This window comes from Cimex lectularius, unplaced genomic scaffold (genome assembly GCF_000648675.2).
Source record: "Cimex lectularius strain Harlan isolate CLEC.00 unplaced genomic scaffold, Clec_2.1 scaffold1, whole genome shotgun sequence".
In the NCBI taxonomy this organism is placed as follows: domain Eukaryota; kingdom Metazoa; phylum Arthropoda; class Insecta; order Hemiptera; family Cimicidae; genus Cimex; species Cimex lectularius.
In genome coordinates, this window is record NW_019392813.1 from 2853228 (window position 1) to 2872906 (window position 19679).

General features: G+C 37.1%; 1 protein-coding gene and 1 non-coding gene across 3 annotated transcripts in view; both read left to right on the forward strand.

Moving 5' to 3' along the window:
* The window catches only part of LOC106669648 (UDP-N-acetylglucosamine--peptide N-acetylglucosaminyltransferase 110 kDa subunit), a 119105-nt gene that overhangs the window by 33208 nt on the left and 66218 nt on the right, over positions 1 to 19679 (forward strand). The gene's annotated exons all lie outside the window — the stretch shown is intronic.
* Positions 12234 to 12306, forward strand: Trnak-uuu. The gene has a single exon. It is a non-coding gene; the product is annotated as a tRNA-Lys (tRNA).

Consider the following 19679-nt stretch of genomic DNA (forward strand, 5'->3'; position numbering starts at 1 on the left):
CTTTGCCGTTCAACACTTGTTGAAAGTGAGATTGGATCATCCACTTATCTTTTCAGAGCTGACACCCCAAACCATTATCGATCCAGCCTGTCCGGGGAGGAAATTGAGCTTTTAATTAACAAGCAATTGTCAATACGAGTGGGGGTGTTTCAATCAACCGTCAGAATTGTGTGTTTGAGCACAATTGAAAACGTCCTAATGCCCTGATCAACAAGTCGCCTCGATGGATCTTTCCGATATTAATGTTGATCACCAATCAGAATTATTACTAATTTGAAGAGAAAACAAATAATAGACCCTGTATTGGTTAAGAAAAATGTGTAAATAAAAGGTATTTGTGTGGCGAATTTCTTAACTATTCAATTAGATGACAAGAATACACAGGGCAGGCTTTTCTTATAGTTTTGAGAGTGTTAATGCGTGTTTTGCGGTACGTGTTAGTATTTTATATAGGAAGTGTTCACACAGTTGATTATCACCGATTAATGAAGCCGAAATCTGCGCACGTATGTACATACATACAAGCGTGTACAGAATTGATCCTATCACTTCTCACAGACCCACGGGCAATTTTAGCTTTCGTAATTTACAATAAATTTCCGGCAGGCCTCGAGAATTACCCACCCCGGGAGTTGGCAGTCCTTGGTGAGACCTCGGTTATATGCATCCCGCCACCGAGTTTCGGTTGCAGGGGCTATCAACATCTAGGCCATTTCAGCCCCAAGGTAATCAGTTCCTAAATCCAAACCCTTTCATACCCTCATTCATCCTCAAATACATTATTTCCTATTTGCATAACATTCACTTAATTGGCGATGGAGGCTCGATATTATTCCTCATCACCCTATACACTACACATTCACTCTAATAAATAATATTAAATCTCAACACATGCTAGGTACACAAAACTGTTAATTATAACTCACTGGCCAGCATCCACAGCTTTGCCAGCGGTTCGTCGGTGTAGGTTCTTGCTTGTGGTTTTTTTTGTCCTAGTTGCAAGAACCTGCACCTACATAGACCTTCGCAGAAACATAAAATGTTTTCTGCGGTCTCCTCCTCTTCCTGGCAGTATCTGCACAGTGTTTCTTCTGTCAGTACCTCGTATCCGGTGCATGTGCTTTCTTAAGTGGCAGTGCCCCGTCAGAAGTCCAACCAGATCTTGGTTCGGTTGCGGTTGCCTTCCAGTAGTTCTTTCGTAAGTTTTGCGATGGGCCTTGTATGAATCTCTTCGCGTGCCTCATATCTGTGGTATTGTTACACCAGGTTTTAGACTCATTAAGGATCCATTTTAAGATGTATCCTCTTTTGTGGCAGGCTGCTAGGCCGCAGTAGGGTTCTAGTCTCATAGAGTCAATTTTGGCTCCCTTTTTGGCCATGTCAACCTTTTCGTTGCCTCTATGCCCCGAATGTCCAGGGACCCATGCCAGGGTCACATTAGTGTGGCCGTCAGGGCCTCCATGCATTTCCAAACACTCTTTGCCTTCGCCTCGCATGAGGCTATGGCCCTGAGAGCTGCCTGGCTGACAGAGAAAATGGCTATCTTCCGGGAATGTATTCCTTGCCTTTTTATTTCTCTGGCACATTGTTCGATCGCTGTGATTTCAGACTGAAAAACTGTAGCATACTTGCCTAGGTTTAGTAACTAACCTAACTGAGGGTCGATGAGGTACTCAGTATTCCGCCATAGACCCTCTCACACTACACATTCAAGCTAATAAATACATTCACTCTCAATCACACTATGGGGCACAAAGTATAAGTACTGTATACAAAAATAACCTTGTTTCCTCGAAGAATCGTAACAGGGGGACCCTGATATTCACTGTCGTGCACGACTCTAATATCGGGTGGCATTCCTACGTGGTCTCTTCATGGAGCCGACAAAATGAACTATTCTTGGTGTGACACATCGAGCAATCTTTCTCTATCTGTTGTTTATATAAGAATCAACAAAGGAGGAAACAATTTAATGTTGAGAAAGGAAGGATCAGAAAGGTGGTCAAGGCAGGATAAAATTAAATTTCATATATTTCCATCAAGATACTGTTAGACGAGTTCTTTTTTTAAAATTTATTTTTGGCAAAATAACAATTAAATCGTTATAAATCACGACTCATTAATAACCTTGCTAACAAGTTAGCATATTTTGCTTATGAAAATCTAACCTAATAGGCAAATTACACAATTAATACTACACAACTGTGGGTTTAAGGATAAAAGTATATTCCTTCTGTTGAGGGAATTACCCTGTGTAGTGTGTTACTTATATGTTAGCGGATTTTTCACCAAAGGCAGGAAAATAGAAATTTTCAGTACTACTGTTTTTATTATTTATGTTTATAATTACTTTACTTTTTCATCTCGCATATCGTGGGGCACAAATTCTAAACCTTTCAAATCCCCGCTCTCTTTGGAACGGCAGCAAAGTCGGTTTTTGAAGTATATTTGCCGACTAGTTAAAACTTTTGTCGAATCCTAACGTAACAAAAATAAAAGCGTAGCAGAAAGACATTGCAGGATTTGTTAGGGAGTGTAAATAAAACGTTCGACTCCCTGGGGGTAACATCCCTTAAAATTGACCCAAAGTTAGGAACATTTCAAAGAGACGTAATGGAAACGTATCGGTGGTTTTTACTTCATCTTCCTGTGTTAATATAATTCTAACTAAGAAGGGAGATATTTTTAATAAGGTTTTATCTTTTCCCCCGAATAAATCTTAATCCTTGGAGGAAAATGTCAGGTTTTAATATTCAGGGTAAATTAAAAAGTACTCTCGCTATATAAACAATTTAACCGTTGGTATTTATAATGCATTTTTTATTAATTAATTAAATTAAAATCTATTGTTTCCTTTATTTGAATATCTAATATTTTAATAATGTGCAAATGAGGAAGAGGAAAAATAATTGCCTTTCTGATAAAAGTATTTTTTTAAAAATTTATGTGCTTATTCCAAGTCTAATTCAACTTCTTTAACATGTTAAGTATTATTCCTCCCAGATCTTTTGATTTATGAAATACCGACTGCTCAGTATGGACAACAAACTCAGTTCCTACAAAACCCTTTGTTTTATTCCCACAAAATCCTTTGCTTTGTGTCCATTAGCCCGTATCGATTCAAGCAGAGTGCCAGCAGATGAGGAAACGTAGAAATCAAATGTTGGAAAGCTTTGGCAAGTCCTAGGTGGTAAACCGCTCTCTTGTAATCCATTTAGAGGAGAGCCCTGTGATAGATGAATAGCTGCCAATTGTTCACTGTAGAACAGTTTCGAGTCCATATTAATAGCTATTGTTCAGGAGGATATATGGTTGTAACGCGTTGACTATGTTATTGCGCTAATATTAAGATATACGTGGACCATGAAAATTCGCATAGTCAAAATTTGTTTCACATTGATTTTGATACCACGAGATTACTCATAAAAAGTTTTTATTCTACATAAAGTTTTTTTAATGTGAAAATTCTAAAATTAATTTAAAAAATGTATTTTGTATTTACGTATACTCAATTGAACTTCATTTTCAAAAAATATAACGCAAAGATAATCCTAAGCAGTGGGAGATTCTCCTACGTTAGGATTTAAGTTTAGAGTATATTAAACAAACGAAACTTAATTTGAGGCCTAGAGCTACAACAGCATTGCACAATACTTTTATTGTGCAGGAGGATTGAGCCTAATTAATCAAACAATATATTGACAAGTCAATATTTTCGCGTGAGCAAGACCTAGTGTTGCAAGATGTCAGACCAAATTTTGGCGGCAGCTATTGCGTAGATGTGCTTAAATGTAAATAAGGAAAAAGCCGGTGGTGGAAAGTGGTTCAAGAATAGACAAAAATATGGCTATGTAGATATTGCGCAATGTTAACCCTACATGGTGCAATGAAAAATATGGTGCAATAAAAATTAAACTTGTTCAAACTTCTGTTCATTCATTGAGCAAACTTTAATAGTAACCCTAAACGGTTATAATTATTGCGCAATTTATAATATTGCGATTGATCTTTAGGGCCCGCCTAACGGAAAAAACGTAGAAAAACATTAAGCCGTAGGTGAGGTTTAAACTAAAGAACTTCACTCTCCTATGCCTGTACAAAGAGTTATAAGTCACAGTCCTCAATTTGTGGAACTAACTGATTACAGCTTAGGTCACAGCGTTCGAAGAAATTCTGTGTGTGGGGGTTTTATATATGGTGTACAACGTATTCCATGTTTGTATTAATGTGCGATCGAGATGTCAAACCCTATGAGGGGCAAGTATACAAGAGCATTGATCTGACCAGTGCTTTATAGTGAGGTTTGTTTACTGGGGGCAGTAAAAAGGAGTCCTTGCAGTAAGGTAAACAAGCCACGAATTGCAGCTTTGCGTTTATTTACTCTGTCCCTTACATAAGCGGTGAAAGTTTACTATCAAGTATTAACCCAAGGTACTTAACCCCGAAGACGGCATGCCGTACAACACCGGCTTGCTTATAGTAAAGAGGATAGCGCTTGTTTTTGTCGGGTTTATTTTAATCCTACATTTTATAGAACTTGCCAATACATGACATGACCTTTGTATGTCTGTTGACTATTGCGTCTACTAGTCTCCAGAACGAAGTGATGTCATCAGCGTACAAAACCAGCAATCTTTAGATCTTGGCATAGTATTGAAAAGAAAAAGAACAGGTCCTGTTATGGATCCCTGTGGGACACCAAAAGATGCGTCACAACTTTGATACAGGACTGAGTTGAGAGATTCGAAATTTCCTTGTACTGATTATCACTCCAGCATGTCAAACTGTGTTAAAAGTCTTCTGGAATGTCCATCGAAACCAAGCCAGTGTGCTTATCTTGATTAAATGCTCCATTTACGCCATCACCATCTGTAGACTATGAGAAGCCTATTTGTATGTATGTACGTACATGTGCGGATTTGTGCCTGTGTAAATCCAAATCCAACCAACTCCACCTAATTGGGCAATGGAGAGTCCTGACCGGTACCCAACCTATTGGATGATCTGTTAGACATCCAAATGAAATTCTTTCAGATATTGTATTTACCGTGGTAAGGAGTCTAATCGGTTTGTACCGTTTGGGTCACTGAGTTATTTGGCAGGCTTCAGAAACAGAACAACTTGAGAAGTTTTCTTTTTCTATGACTTTCGGTGATAAATAAATGTGATAAATAAAATGATAAATGTTTTAGCAGAATGTTTTGGATATTGTCTAGGCCTGGTGACAACGCATACATTTTTCTAAAATGGAACAAAAGGTATTGAGTTTGACGCCGTTTATCAAAAATAGGGAGATAACAAAATAGTCCATTGTGTCCAGCATGTATTATAATCGGTTTGGAAAGTCCGTTGTCGCTCTGTCATACTTGACAGGGGGATGGACATTTCAGGCATGTTCTAAAAATATTCTTTTTACACTCGTGGGATATGTTGGAAAAGCGGTACTGTGCTGTTTGTTGAACTGAACCCAGGGATCGTTTGACATGGGAAAAATGGATGTCATCCTGTAAATCATCATCGTTATTTTTAGCCTGCTGATAAATTCTCAGCCTGTTTACAAATGCCACAGGCTTCAGCCTTCGGCGCTTAATCGAAGTAAATGAAGCTTGAAATAAATTCACCGAATTTCCCTTCAAAATGAAATCGGTTCTACTTTTATTTTTCCTTCCCTTAAATGACCGTCATGGTAATCTTTCATTTTTCTAAATACGTGCTTTTAACTCTTATGTTAAACAGGGTTGAACGTTGGAATTAAACATTAGAAATGAATTGACCCTGAGGGGTATTAAAAAGTAGCATTTTCACACGAATTTTGACTAAAATTAATTGGTTAATTAATTACTTTTACCATGACTTTTACTTACAACTTTTAAAATTAAGTAAAGCAATTACTCCCGAATAGCGTTAAAGGTACGTTTAAAACAAGATGTTTTGGTGTGAAAACTTATTCTAAAAGAAAAACTTGTTAAAAAGAAAAAAAAATCTTTTGAAGTAGTATTGATTGATAAGTCTTCAAGTTAGGAAACTTTTCTCACTTGATCGTCCTCGATTTTTCAAATATATTTGTTCCTGCTTTAACCTATAAAAATAGTAGTAATTTCTTCTTTATGTAATAACGGGTTAATGATTCTGCTCAAACTTCATCTAGTATCTAGTCAAAATTAGCAATAGGTGCAATAACACTATTTTATAAAACTATAAAATACATTAATACAGGAAATATATGATTGGCAAATTATAAAATATGTAGTATTTAGTGACCGTTAATTAATGATTATTTAGAGATGCGGTCTGGTGTGACGTAGGCTTTAGAAAAACGATCTTTTCGTTTCGATCTTTATTGAGATCATCTTCAGGGCTCAAAGTGTTTGTTTTCTATGTAGATGTCATTATTGGGTGTCGTGTTGAGAAAAAAAATGTTTGTATTGTATAGCGTATCTGTTTCGCGTCTATATGGTTCTATATATTCTGTAATGGCCTGATGGCGTGTTACAAATGTTTATTCTGTCAACTAAGTAATCAATTGTATTATTATTCCATTTCATCGTCTAAGCTATATTAGTTAACAAATTAATTAATTCAAATATTTATACGACTGGATTTCATGTACCTTGTATAACTTCTTTTCACAGAAAGTCAATATTGACATAATTCGTACAGTTATTAATGATAAAGTCACTTTTTATGTGAGGTGTTGATTAATTGCTACTACTATGATTGATAGAGTCAAATTTTTTTTGAACGTTAATCATTTTCGTAATAAACCGAATAGCCGGTAGACTGATTTGTTAGAAAACCGACCATCCCGATTATGGGCAATGTTAGAATTATTGAACGCCTTAGCGCTTTAGTCATGATGGGAAGTGTTACAAGATGGATGAGATCTATTTAAATAATGGTATGCCGTCAGAGTTTGAAGAGAAGAAGGAAACGATTAAATATTCATAACGTGACCATAAAAAAACCCAGTATATTGGATGTTTTCATCTGGGAAGTAAATTGAGCAACAAGTCGGTATTGGAAGGGCTGAAATCATTACGAGGGGGGGGGGTTCGAAATATGGTAATAATACAACGCGAGAAATAGAGGCACAATGAACGATAATGAAAACAAGAGTGGTGTATTGAATAAATAACATTGCGTCGAATAATTTAAATGCATGACGATATGCGAAATACCTGATGAGTTTTGCCATTCTGCCTCGACCAGAAACAGGTAAACGAGGTATGAATACAATTATAATTAATTGGACGTTGGGGGAAAAAACCCTGAACAATTGCTTTACAGACAAACAATCCTACAAAATTAATTATAAAAAACGTATAAAATCAAAAGACAAATCATTAAATTTATTCGTAATACAGTTATTTCAGGAAGGGTGGTACTAGTTAAACCGATCCTAGACTTCTAGAGCACTCCATCGCCTAATCTGGTTCTTTCCATGTTCAGTATTGTGTGAAGGCGCAATATAGGCGACAATATGGTGGTGCCGGAATCCGTTCGAACGTTATCACATGACACCAATAGATATTGTTAGCATTGAGTTACATATCAGCCATCTTTGTTTTTGATTTTTCACTAGAGGAAAACGGAGGAGTAGCCATACGAGAAGTAAACATGTTAATCGTATAAATTTCAATCTGGGGGGGGGGGTGTGAATAGAATGCTCTTAAAAGTAGAAAGAAAAGGGTATCAGGACGAGGTCGTAAGACGTCCAGTTTTCGTGTTACCGAGCTTTGCCCTTGGAATTTTCTTTCATAATTTGAATACTTAATAGTTCGAGAAAGTACTGCAAAGAGGCTTGACCGTCGTTTATGCACCCGACGTATCGAGCATGTATGTGCTGTATGGCTCGGCATTTATAAATTACACAGGTCTTTCAAGATTTCCACTTCGAGGTTCTGCTGTTTTTAGATTTTGTCTTTCGTCTGCAGCCTATACGTCTATACTGTGCGGTCAAGGCGGGAGGCGCCTGAAAAGTTGAACCTCGTTCACGTCCTTCTCTTCTTTGCGACCTCTCCCAACCCTTGGTTACAAGGGGGGGGGGTTCCAGGCTCAAAATAATGGTGCAGCCTTGAGGGCGTGGCAACCTCTAAAGCACAAGCTGTATTCATGTGGGCAGGGGCCGGCGGGTGCTTTATCAGAGGCGCACGAGGGTTAGGGTACCAGATCCTGTCTGCATAGACGGGGGAGGGTGCATAACCGTCTGTACTACGGGGTAGCAGAAATGTTCCAAAGTCCAGCCCCTGCTACATAGAGAATAGATTCGTTGTAGCTCAGTGGCGAGGGTCCTGGCGAGAACATAAAGAAGAGGATGGTCTTCTACCTGTGACCTTCGCCCAAACACTTGCGTATGGCCATCGTTTTAAACCCAGCCTCACGGGATACGAAGCGTAGAGCGTTGAGGACGCTCAGACTACGCTGACCGAGTCCCTCGAATACCTGAGAAGTGGCGGATGGGAATGGATAGTGGTCGGTGGTCCCTACACGAATGGCGTCCATTACTGAAGGCAATCTCTTCTACGGGTTGGTTAGCAATTCCATTTTAAGCAAAACCGCGGTCGGAGCGGATCAGGATGTTCTTACTCTAGGGGAGGCCTATACTCTGGGAGATTTTATTTTATTTCTTATTATTTCTTATTCTCTACCTAGGGAGTGCGTGGGAGACCAGGCTGATGTATTTCGGCCTTGGTAGCCCTTTACGCGCGCCATACGGTCTGATGCTTAATGCAGACCCAACCACTCGGAATGGGCAAGCGGGGAGTGAGGTTCGTCTTGGCCCCTCGGTGCTGGGACAGCTTCTACACCAACGCTGCGGCTGTAACACACATCAGCCGTATGCTGAGGTGCGTCTTCTCCCATTTTGAGAATCAAAACGTACGGTAAGGCCAAGAGCCAGGTACGGACGTTAAAGATCCTCATTATCCTTTTAAGACGACCGAGTATTTGGGAAAGTCTATACCTCTATCTGGAAAACCGGTTTCTTATTGAAGGATTGGTGATTTTTGGCAGGCCTAGTATGGTCTGGTGGTTCTGGGTTTATAAATTTTTAGATTTCTCGTTGGGTCTTGTGAGAAAGTAAAACTTGTAGTTTTGGCGTTTGTCCTAGTATGGTTTTCTTATTCTAGCTGAATTAATTACTTGAGCTTCATCGTTAGGTTATTGCAAGATTACTTGTTGAGGTCTGTGGGGTAAAAAACATGTAATTTGGCCATTTCAGATATTCCTGGTACTTAAATGTTAAAAATTTAAATGTTATATCAATTAAAATTTACTTGAAACTAAAAAATTATTAAAATTATATATCACAATTTATTAATTAAGCAAAGTGAATGGTGTCTTTGCTGTACGTAAATCTCCTGGCATTGAGTTTAGACCATTCGTGTTCCCTGTAACTTGTTCTTTGTCGGGATCAACCTATAAAAGAAAAACCGCAATTCCTCATAAACTAAGTGCCCGGAGTTGACCCAGATACGCGAGGGACTAATGCTTTGTCGAAACTTGCTCCTATTTAAGTTGAACTGCGAAGGGCTGCTTACCCCATTTTATAAAAAAAGGGGCTGGCATTCGTTGAGTTATAACCGGGGGGGGGGGGCGCAGCATTTATTAACCTTACCTCTTCTGCCAAAACCAACCTTTCAAATTTCCATCAAATCCAGATGATGGGAGTGCCAAAAGGGCTTTGGGAGAGTTTATTTGAAAATGTGGTGAATGTTAGCGACCAGCGTAAACCTATCGGACTTTTTCATGTCACTCTTCTGGTGAAAGTCGAAGTACAAATGCAAAGCATTGACTGGTTTGTAAAGTTAAAAATATTTTTGAATTTATTGCTTAAACAAACAATAACGGTATGACAAATAATATAAAAAATTATTGTTTTCATTTTTGTGCAAACATTTTTTCGTCATAAATTTTATTTGTTCTTAGACATTGATATTATTAAGCGACTAAACAATCACATCGTAATGATAAAAGATTTAAAAAAAATAAATAAAATAACCCTATATATTTGAAGGAATAATTGTTTCTTACGCAGATACTTCTTAGATACGCATTTTGACTTTTATGCCAGGTAGATATAGTAGATAATAAATTCAAGAAAACGTAAAAACACAAACAAACGGTTGTGGACAGTTTGTATTACGTTATTATTAAGTTTCTACAGGTTTAGTTAGCCGTGTTTGCCTTTAGCCCTGTACATGCAATAAACCTGCGGGAAGGAACTTTTTTTAAGGATCTTTTAACCTGAAATGAAAATAACTGCGGGCCTGGATTGCTTGAAAAGCATGTCGGTAAAGTGCCTACTTGTCGCTAGGTCAAACCGTCTAAAGGGATTTTTTCATTGTAAACAAATATATGAAAGTTTCCTTTACCCCATAGACTCGAAAAGTAATTTCCCAAGGGTAGACGCTGATGCTCAACTTACAGAAAAATTCAGTTAGGATATGAAGAATAGATTATACTAGGATAATCTTAAATTCCGTAAATCCATGTATATTATCTTTCTTCCAGATATACCAAGAAATCTAAAACATTGTAAAATGCTGATTTCACATTCTATGATCTGAAACGACTATATGTTCTTTACCCTACAGACCTCAACAATTAATATGCAATGGCTAAACGCCGAAGATCATCAGTAGATAAATTCAGCTTGGATGGTAAGAAAAATACCAGGATGATCTGAAATTAACAAACGTTGAAATATACCTCAACAAAAAACGCGACAATGGCCAAACGCTGGGTAGGCAGACCAGACCTCCGGGGATGATCATGGAACACCAAATCACAGGGGTCCATTACCCCACTCGCCTCAACAATTAATCTTGCAATGACCTAACCACTTTTTCTGACAAATTCAGGTAGTATGGACTGACCATATTAGGATGATCTTAACGCTCAAATTACAGGTTGGTTCCTTTCCCCGACAGACCCAACAATTAATCTAAAAACGGCCAAAAAGATGATCTTATTGACCAATTCGAGGGGGGGGGAGAAACTGGGGTAGGAAGTTTAGACCACACCAGTATGATCTGAAATGACGAAACTGTGATTATTCGGAGATCGTGAGATGTGGTCTGGTGTGACGTACGTTTTTGAAAAACATTTTCTTTATCGTGCCAACGTTTCGATCTTTATTGAGATCATCTTCAGGGCTCAAAATGTTTTCCGTGTAGATGTGTCATTCTTGGGTGTCGTGTTGAGAGTGCCCCTCAAACACCACTACCGTAGTCACTAAACACCACACATTTCTGACGAAACTATATTTTCTTTACTTCACAGACCTCAACAAGTAATCTTGCAATGGCCAAATGCTGAAGGTCACCTTGTAGACAAATCCAGCTATAATAGGAAGAACAGGCCATACTAGGATAATCCTGAATGTCCAAAATACAGGTTCATTCCTGTCCCCCTCAGACCTTGATAAGAAATTTAAAAACCGTACTAGGGATAATTTGACCTGAAACAACCAAACCTCCCCCTAAGTCCTGGAAAGAGATTTGAACGGCGAAATGCTTAAACTCATCTCGACAAATTCAGCAAGAATTGGCATGATGGGATGATTTGAAGCTTCTAAACCTATGCTCAATTACACCATGACTATTAAACTTACAAAGATCTGAGCTGAAGCTAGCCTTACTGACAAATTCAACTGCGATAGACAAACTAGGATGATGTGAAACGCCAAAACCCCACAAACCTGAGAACCTATCAGTAGTACTATCAGAAAATTTTCTTTCTCTCAAACGCCGACAGAAAAGTTAATATTTTCGCAATTTCTTGTCCTTTTTCTGGTGGTACTGTGTGGCATTTCTCCTTTACCTAAAAAATCGTTATAATGCGGTAAACGCTCTTGTTTCTATTTGACTAATACTAGCCGGTTTTCCCCTGTTAATTCTCTTCGGCCTATTTAATGGATTTAATTGTATTGGACATTCCGCAGCAGTTTACGGTAAATAATGCGCTTTAAATCCTACCAAATACATAGGTCATTTAGTTAGGTGTACCCTTACAAGTGGTCTGCCCTTAACCCCATAGTATTTAGGCAACGCATTACGATAAGCGTCTGTTTTACAATTGTCCAAATTTATTAGTTTTCGTGGTCCACTAGACCAAATAAATTATTTTCAATTAATTAATCTTTAATTAAGGTTTTGGTTGAGAAATGGCAAAAAGGAGGGAAAATTCAATAGGTGTGGTTGAGGTGGGAAGTTGGTGTCCGAGTGGACGAAGTCACGATAGCTCAAGTGGTAGAGCAGCGGCGTTTTTAGCCGAAGGTCGTGGGTTCGAATCCAGCTCGTGACATTGACTTTTTATCTCAACCAAAACCTTAATTAAAGATTAATTAATTGAAAAGTTCTTTATAAGATTAGATAATATGGGTTTATGACAATAACCTACACTTATAAATCTAGGTGAATTTAAAATCTTTATTAGGCGTTTATCCCTCTAATTACTTTTTCCAGGATGTGATTTGAAAATTAAAATTTAATTCTAAAACTTGGGCGTTGATTTAGTAATTGATTCGACTTATTTATTCGACTTAGAAATCTCCCTTGCTAAAATAATATTAATGTGGGAAGTTTAGGGGCGACATTGCTGAGGCCCATCACCAGACCCCTGCTTGTTTTTATTTCTTTTTCTAGTCTTTCACGAGTATTTTTCTACCACAACCATTTGAGCATCTCGGTCTGTAACTGACTCTCAGCTTCTAGACGAAAACTAAGCCACTATGCTAAAATGGTGCCTCTCATTCGTACATCAGGTTGTCAACTTCATAATTGGTATAAAACATACAATATATGTCATCACTACAAATATAGAAGTTACATTCAGACCCCCAGAGTTCCGATTTTCTTCATGGCGGGGTCGAACCCACAACTCCATTCTAGCTAATAACTTACTTTTAGTCTCTAGAAGTCGCCGAGTACTTGATACTCTAGGGGCGGAGTTAAACACCCCCTCTTACCAAAAAATATGTAATTTTTTTTAAATTAAAAAAACATATTTTTGGACCTGATTGTTGCGTTTTGAGTGGTAAATGATTTCACTCCTAACCTGTGACTGGGGGTGTTGATTAAACAGATTTATTAATGAATTTATATAAAGCAGTTTTGCATGACAAGTACCTCGGAATTATAAATTCATTCGCTACGCAATTAACACCTCCCGCGACCTATAAATTTTCATAAATTGAGATGAACTGCTTTTACTGTCACGTTGAGTCAAATCTTGTAGCAAAACCTAAATTTATATCGCATACAACCAATATCTGTATTTATTATTTAAAACAATATTTCGCGATGTTGCTTTAACTTTTTCAGTTCGGTATAACTGTTGTAAAAAGGGCTTTTCACCCCCTGGGCACTCCAGCATGGGCCAAACCGTTTCGGTTTTGATTACTTTCCTGGTAGCTTTCATGTACCCCATCCGCATTGCAGGGGGCTTTTTGTTTGTTCCAATTGACTTTATTGCCTACCAGGCAGCAGGTCATCCTGATGTCGAGAGCAACTTGAACTAAAAAATGACGAGCTCATCAATCGATCGCCTTAATTACCATCTAGATGGCTAAGCAAATAAAAAAAGTCTGGTATATTATCAAGATTCCCATTTATAACATTCACATTTAACGGAGCATTGTTTGCTCAACATGTTGCGTCGTAATTTAAACGATCAATTTTTATGGATTTTTTATACAATATATGCTAGTATTAGTCGTTTAAATTGCTATTTGGGGGCACCGGTAGCGGATTGTTTTAGAATCTCGGCTCGTATACGCGTTCTGGGTTCGATTTCCAAGTTGCCTCTGGCCTTTTTTCATGCACCATTTCCCTCAAAAATTATGTATAATGAAAAATCAGCGGAACGTACTCTGGCTAATATGGAAGTTAAATGATTCATGGCATTCTCACATTTCTCTCTGGCTAATATTGAGTCAATATTAAGTCATAAAAAATAAAATATTCTACTGTTATCGATTAGCATTATCTTTGGAAATTATCAAATTAGTTTTCTATAAATCTGTCAATCAGCCAAATAAATAGTCAAATCCTTTTAAGACCTTAGATCAAAAAGTTGTCCAGTTAAATACGTATATTCTGTACGCATATTTATTTTTATGTATCTTTTAAAAAGTATGTTTGGGCATTTACGATACGCTTACTTTAATCGTTTCTTTAGAATAGAACGAAATATTATTCCCAAAATTCTCTTCCATTAGTATTGTTCTCAACTAAATGACTTGTATTCTTTGATTATATGCTTTAACATATTGTTTCTTTTTTTGTTGCAGGTAAGTCGAACTGTGGTTTCTTGACAATTGATTTTAAAAAAAACCCTGTGGTGGTAAGATTTTCCATAATTATTTAATTAATATAATATATTTACTCATATTCAGGAAGAATTGTATATAGGGCGAGACTAGGCGGACCTTAATCGACCGATCGACTAGTGACAATGAAATTGCTCCAAAGTTTCCCATCTCCCATCTCTATTATATCTTCGACATATGGACATCGAATTAAATTGTTATCGGAAAATGATTAGTTTTCAGTGGTTATTCATAATCAGTTCCATATTGAAACATTTGGAAATTTAAAATATTCTGACGGCACGATCACAGTCCTTCAAAGGACAAAAGGAGTTGAGATGAAAGCCGAAATGTCAAGTGATTCAATTTATTAGTAGGCGATCCTTTTCTTCTTCCAGCCTTGATAGTAAGCTTAAAAGGATTCAATATCGTCCTGAGGAGTCTAAAAGAGCAGGAAAGATCTTTATTGAAAGCCTAAGGCCTGCCAACATTAAACGTCATATAACGTCAGAAATAATATATTTAGCTTTGTTTATTTATAGTAGTTTATGCCGTTAATGTCTCCCGCTAATTTTGACACGTTATCACGTTATGCAAATATTTATCTTTTTATTCAAATTACATGTCATATCCATTTTCAGTTAAATCGCTCTTTGTTTATTGAACCGTCCGCGACACTTAAAATACAATTATACTTTAACCCTTTATGTTTAAAACTATATATAAGCCGTTTTTGATAGAGATGACTTTGATTTGAAAAGGTTTTTTTCGTGTTAACGGAATTTTCGCCCATTCTATTTTAAATGCGAAGCATCCACTTGAACTTTGCCCACGGGTGCGATGTGATTGAACGCGCGGGGATTAATGTACCGTAAAAACAACCGGTTTTACGCTTTCTTCTCCAATAAAGTACGAAACGGAGAGAAAAAGTCGGAATTAAAATACCACTACGCCAAGAGAAAGAGGGAGATAGAGAGAAAGAGGATAGAGAACCAGAGAGAGAAAAAAGTCCTGAACGTCATTTAGTTAATTAACTTAACCGCATGGAAAGGACTTGAAGGGAAATTTTGTTGAAAACCAACTTTGTTTGGTTGAGCTGTTACAAAGGCAATGAAATTCACTTTTATTTTAAGGTAATGCACAGACTTTTAGTACTTGAAAGCAATGAAACCACCAAAAACAAGACAATTTGTTTAAAATGTTAAATATGTTAAAAATTCAGGGGAGTAACTGCTACACCTTTAAGAACTATTTTACCTCTTTGCCCTCTACCTATACCTCCATCGGTGGATCCTAACTCATCGAGGAATTTGATTATTAGTTTTAGTGATCGTATTTCTTCCATGGTTGCGTTGTTGTACGTCTTACAGGACTAAAAGGAACTCCTGTGAAGGAGTGTGCCTCTACAACTGTTGATGTCTCTTCTTTCTGCCTGCTTCTGCACGCACCTTGTTGATCGGTACCAATCTCTTAAATGAATTAAATTTGTACAGACTCACTGAAGTAAGCTATCAGGATGAGGAATTTTAATGCTTCCCTTGTTGCTTTTCTTTCTTTTCAAATTTCGCAAGGTGTTTTTTTTTGCAGGGTTTGTACTCCCCAGGCACTGCAGCCTTCTGGCTTATTGTACCTTCCTAGTTAGTTCCTTAGTTAAGGGTAATGGACTATCCTTCTCCTTAGAAGGATCAGGGGTCATTGACTGTCGCTGCTACAATTTCAGTCCCTAAGTTTCTTTTTGTATGTTAGATTGTGCTCCAATCTCCATTGTGCTGTTTCTTCTCAGTCGAAAATGATATAGGTGGCTGTTTCCTCCTCCTTATTTCATAATCCGCAGATGGGATCTTCGTTGTATATACCCATGATGTATAGATGTTTTCTCAGATGCCAGTGACCAGTTAGTCTTATCACTCCTCTGAGTTTAGCCCTCTCCATGTCTAGCACCGCTAGAGTTTATCCACTTCTCCTTTTGTTTTGCTCGGATCCATTCTGCGATGGAGGATTCTATATTTGTTTTTTTTAAATCTCAATTATAGGTTCGGGGCGTATGTATGGTCTTGCAGATCCTCCTCTGGCCAGTCTGTCTGCTTTCTCGTTACCCAAAATTCCACTGTGCCCTGGCACCCAAGATATCGTTGCGTTTCCCCAGGTTTTGGATGCATTCACTGACTACGTTGGTGTAATTCTTTTACATGCTAATGCTTTAATGGCTGCTTGGCTATCAGATCTTATGAAGATTTTTTTGGCATGTATTTCCGCTTGAAAGACCGAAGTGTTCTTCCGTAATGAGTTTGATTACTCATGTTTTGGGCTTGTACATTAATCCCCTTCCAGAAACCTGTTAAGTTCCGGGGTTTTACTTTTCCCATTTGATCCCAGTCGGGTGTTGTCAGGACGCAAGAACGTTTTCTTTTTCTCACTATGTCTCATTTCCAAGATGTTCGTTCATTGTTTGGATTACCGAAAAATATTTCAAGGGAGATAGCGTCATCGTTTCCCTCGAGTCCTGCATATCTGGGAACCTTGTAGACAATACCTAATTTAGTTTTGTTTTGCAAATTCGGCATCATCTTTGATCTGATTTTTTTTCTCCTGATATGTTCCTTGTTTTTGTATCTCCTGTTCAACTTGATACATCTCTCAATTGCTTGAACCTCGACTTGAAGATATTGTCGATTAGGGCGTTGTACGTCGTATTTCCCACGCTAGCGGTTCGGGGATCGAATCCCGTTATATCTCATGGGTTTTTAATTGAGAATAACATATAATAAGGATAGTTGGCGTTAATCCTGTTAGGATTACTTTTACCTAATGACAAGAATTAAATCTTAGCCAAATAACATTTTACATGCCATTGGCTAGTTTGGTGGGTCTGATAAAAAAAGGAAATATGGCTTTATTTTGATCACTGAGCTTTCAACACGCGATTTTTCATCCAGAACAAATAATGAGACGCGCATAGGGAAACATTGGTTGGGTGCCGGCATTCATGCTTAAAATTACTTGTTAGCCAAGCCATATGCTTTTGACATTATTTAGCCGCATTAACCCCCCTGAGTGAATGGATGAAAAATGAGTTTAAGAACCTTATAAATAAATGCATTATCGTCTCAGATGCCCCATTATCCAGATTGGTTGGTTTCAATTACAACGGGCAATTTCATTTGCATGTCTGATGCCGAATCGACTTTTAATAATTAAATATTCCCCGATTCCATTCGTTTATTTAAATTATTTATTTTAGAACTATAATTGACATGATGGACTAATTAAATAGCAGGTCAGTGTCAAGATCACGTGTTCCGATTGCGTGTAGCGTGCCTCGGAATTTTTACTTCGGTAAAACATATCATTTCCAATCTGTTGTTTGTTCGTCCATTTGTCAAATCAATAAAAATCAATTTTTAAAAAAGACAAAATGGATGAAGCGATCCAGTTAATAAAATTTTTTCCAACTAAATACATCAAAGTTTGATGGGACGATATTCTTGGGGTGTCCGTTTATGTTCAAGATTAAAGCATTTTGTCTCTTTTCCCATCATATCTCTAGATTATATCTACGATTGGATTTTGGAATACTGTATATATTTTAAATATACCTTACGTGCCAAAGCCAAAATTCATAATTCTCAAGATCATTTTTAATATGCCACTCATGCCCATAATTCTCATTATTGTCCAATTTTTACCCAAATTTACATCACTGCTGTACAAGATTGAGCTTCTTTTTCATACTGTGTTTTTTTTTGTGGTCACCTTTAGGGCTTGGTCCAGGCTGGAAATTTGTCTTCTGCGTAGGCAATAGTCATTTATCACGGCGTGCTTGACCCACGGCTCACCGCGACACAGCCTTGCCCCAGAACCTAATTTTGTACCGACGGTTATTCATCCGAGCTCCATTGACGTCAACAGTCAACGGCTGTCTTCGGTCACCCTACACCAAAACCCTTACTAACCCGTATCAAAAATCGCAAATTGCACTCGCACAATGCGTCGGCTGGCCGTTGAAGAACAATTTTGACTTTTTTGTCTGATGTTTTCTGTTAACAGAAATTAATTGGTAGTCTCCCGTAAAAGTTGGTCACTACAAAAATCTTCCTTTTTTCAATATTTTTACGTATTAAAACAATAATATTTTCTGTATATTTTGGTGTAAATTTGCCCGAATTTTCTTGCAATATATAATATATTTTGACATGCTAAACTTTCACCCTCTGCACACACGCTATACATTATATACATATGCCATTCCAAGTAATTTCATTCCTCCCTTCCAGAGAAAATAAAAATTTTTTATAAACCAAATTATTTTTTTGTATTTTTCGTTTTTGGAACAGTTTAATTTATTCGGATCAACTGTAATTACTTCGGGAAGAGTTAATGGATTGGGTAATATATTTTCGCTTCGAAAAAATTATATTTATTTTGGAAAAATTATAATTTGGTTTAGAAAAAGATCATTTTGTTTGGAGAAAGATTAATTGGGTATAGAAAACTTATTATTTGATTTGAAAAAAAAGCTTGGAGAAAGCTTCTTTGATTTGTAAAAATTATCAGTTGGTTTGGGATTAGTTGAATTTGGGTTGTAAAATTAAAATTTGGCATAGTTCATGGTTCGAAATATTAAAATTTGCTTGGGATAGTTTTTTGTTTGGAAAAATATCGTTCGACTTGGAGAAAGATTAATGGATTTGAAAAAAAATAGAATTTGGCTTGGAGAAAGTTTAATTCGGTTTGGAAAAATTGTGATTTGGTTTGAGAATAGTTTACGGTTTGGAAAATTGTCTTTTGGCTTCGAAAACGTTTTATTTGGTTTGTAAAAATTATGAAAAGATTTGAGAATAGTTTATGCTTCGAAAAATTATCGATTGGCTCTGAAAACGTTTTATTTTGTTTGGAAAGAAGAATAGTTTATCGTTTGGAAAATTGTCATTTAACTTCGAAAAAGTTTTATTTTGTTTGAAAAATTATAATTTTGTTTGAAATAAGTATATTAAAATTCGGTTTGGGAATAGTTAATGCTCTGAAATATTATAATTCGCCTTGGAATAGGTTTTGGTTGGGAGAAATTTTAACACGTGTGAACACTTGCAACTGGACAGTCAACCGTGTCGCATGTACACAGAAAGCACACATTTTGCGTCCTGAAGTTGATCTAAATAAAGATCGAAACGTTGGCACAACAAACAAAAAAATTTTCCGAACCTACATCACACAAGACCGCATCTTACGATCTCCAAATAATTTATAATTTTTCAATTCAAATTTTCTTCCCGATCCGTTTGAATTTTTTCCATGACGAAATATTCTATACAGTTTAATTTGGTTTGGGAAATGATCAGTTCGCTCGGAAAAAAAATATTTGGTTTGG